The sequence below is a fragment of the Colobus angolensis genome, unplaced genomic scaffold, assembly GCF_000951035.1.
Source record: "Colobus angolensis palliatus isolate OR3802 unplaced genomic scaffold, Cang.pa_1.0 Scaffold288, whole genome shotgun sequence".
NCBI lineage: Eukaryota > Metazoa > Chordata > Mammalia > Primates > Cercopithecidae > Colobus > Colobus angolensis.
This window is the reverse complement of record NW_012116132.1, coordinates 1214170-1217078: the sequence shown is the minus strand read 5'-3', so window position 1 is coordinate 1217078 and position 2909 is coordinate 1214170. Positions and strand designations below refer to the sequence as shown.

At 39.5% G+C, this 2909-nt stretch overlaps 1 pseudogene; it reads left to right on the top strand.

Moving 5' to 3' along the window:
- Positions 1 to 611: 611 nt before the first annotated feature.
- The window catches only part of LOC105516703, a 20041-nt pseudogene continuing 17743 nt past the window's right edge, over positions 612 to 2909 (top strand).

Genomic DNA, 2909 nt, shown 5'->3' with positions numbered 1-2909 from the left:
ACAAATAAATAACCATATGTGGCCAGGCACGGTGGCTCACACCTGTAGTCCCAGAACTTTGGGAGGCCAAAGCGGGTGGATCACAAGGTCAGGAGATCGAGACCATCCTGGCTAACATAGTGAAATCCCGTCTCTACTAAAAATACAAAACATTAGCCAGGCGTGGTGGCAGGTGCCTATAGTCCCAGCTACTCGGGAGGCTGAGGCAGGAGAATGGCGTGAACCCAGGAGGCGGAGCTTGCAATGAGCCGAGATCATGCCACTGCACTCCAGCCTGGGTGACAGAGCGTGACTCCATCTTAAAAAAAAAAAAAAAAAAGAAATACAGAAATGTAAATACATGGTAAATATAAAATACTTTTTTCATTTTAAAAATTTTCTCTAAAAAGATAACCATTTAAAGCAAATATAAAAATATATTTTGAATTTTCTAATGGAAATGGAAATGAAATGTCTTAAAACAATAGCACAAAGGTTCCAAAGGGAAAATGGAGTTGAATTATTAAAAGGTTCTTACATGATATGTAAAGTAGCATAACAATATTTAAAGTTATGGGATACACTCCTGAAACAGGAGCCCAAGCATGCATGTGGACGCAGGGTCGTGGGAGATGAACGTGGTGATGTCGCAGGTGAACTCTCTGCCGCTTCTCAACCTGATGGCGGCGCTCATATTTAGCTGCTTTCACCATCACCACCGCCTTCAAAGACGGAAGCAACCCGGGTGTGGTGGCAATGACTCGCCGATCAAGCTGAAAAACTTAGATGACGTCAGCGGACCTAGAGAAAGAAGTGATTTGGGATTCATTACATTCGATGTAACTGCTGATTAACTCAGCTCATTTCCCAGTGGTGGCACCAGTCTCATAGTTAATTGTGAGAATATGTTTTATTGGAATGTTAAGCAGTTGTTTATTTATCAGCAGAATATTCAACAAAAAATAATCTACGATTAGAGACCTAATGGCAATATATTTGCAATAAAATTTGAGACCTGTGATTAAAATTATCATTATGAAGATATGTAATCAAAAGCTGTAAAGATTATTAATAATTTTTGTATTTTCTGAGATTATTTTAAAATCCATCTCAGTACAACTTTTTTTTCTTTTCATCATTTTTTTCTGTTTTTAAGAGATAGTATCTCACTGTGTCACCCAGGCTGGGGCAATCACAGCTCACTGCATCCTCAATCTCCTTGCCTCAGGCATTTTTTTGTTTTTGTTTTAATACGCGGCATGAGCTGTTTTAGTAGTCTTAGTAAGCCATATATCTGCAATTAATTATATCTCTTCCTATTGAGAATAATTTCCTTTGTTTTTGTGTTGTATGGGATTTATCAACCTGAGTACTTGAACTAGTCTTTTTAATTGTAAATTACATGCCAGGTGCGGTGGCTCATGCCTGTAATGCCAGCACTTTGGGAGGCTGAGGGGGGAGGATCACTTGAGCCCAAAAGTTCAAGGCCAGCCTGGGCAACATAGTGAGACCTTGTCTGTACAAAAAATTTAAAAAATTAGTCAGATATGGTGACATACAGTTGTAGTCTCAGCTACTGGCAAGGTTGAGGTGGGAGAATTGATTGAGCCCAGGAGGTTGAGGCTGCAGTAAGCCATGATGGTGCCATTGTACTCCAACCTGGGTGACAGAGTAAGACCCTGTCTCAAAAAAAATTAAATTAAAAAAATTATAAATTATAATTGAGAATAAGTTTTATAATTAAAAGCTGTTAAACTTTAGATTAAAAATCTATTAAAGATATCAGTTATTATAATTGAAAGCTAGTAAATCTAGTCTGATTTAGAACTTTTGTTGCAAGTAGGGTACAGGTGGAGATATTTATATAGAGTGTTGCTCAAACAGGAATCTTCTTAGGTTCTATTTTAACGTTGATACTGAAGGTATAAAGTGATTAAAATATGAAAGTGAAATCCATGGAACTGAAATGTACCTATATGTTTTTTACCTGCGTTATCCTTAAGTTGGTCGTTAGTGTCACCTGGAAATTATTTGCAGTTAAAGGCTCTAAATCAAATTGGCCTTTAGGACGAAATTCTTCTGAGAGGTATTAATCTGAAGCTACTGTTGAAATATATGAAAACAAAATTTTTTTTTTGACAATGGAAATGGTGGCAAGAGGAATGTCACTTTGACTCTATCTGGGAACCCTGTACCAGTTGGTGGCATGCTACCTCAGGACAGGATGAGAACATGTATCCCATTTCCAGATACATATGAAATAACAAAGAAAATATTAAATTATTCTAAGTTGGAAGCAATGTATTTTTATTTATTTATTTATTTATTTATTTTTTATTGAAACAGAATCTCCCTCTGTCACCCAGGCTGGAGTGCAGTGCCCTCTCGGCTCTCTGCAACCTCCACCTCCCAGGTTCAAGCAATTCTCCAGCCTCAGCCTCCCAAGTAGCTGGGATTACAGGCACAGGCCACCACACTGGCTAACTTTTTTTTTTTTTTTTTAATAGAGTCTTGCTATGTCACCCAGGCTGGGGTGCAGTGGCACAATCTCAGCTCACTGCAACCTCTGCCTCCCAGGCTTAACTGATTCTCGTGCCTCAGCCTCCCGAATAGCTGGGACTACAGGCATGCACCACCACACCCAGCTAATTTTTGTATTTTTGGTAGAGATGGGGTTTCCCCACATTGGGCAGGCTGGTCTCAAACGCCTGGATTCAAATGACGCACCACCTTGGCCTCCCAAAGATTACAGGCATGAGCCATTGCACCTGGCGAAACAATATATTTTTATTCTTAATGAATTGTATCTTGTTGACCTTTACAAAAAAAAATGAGGCTGGGCACGGTGGCTCACGCCTGTAATCCCAGCTAAGGCAGGCATATCAGGAGGTCAAGAGATTGAGACCATCCTGACCAACATGGTGAAACCC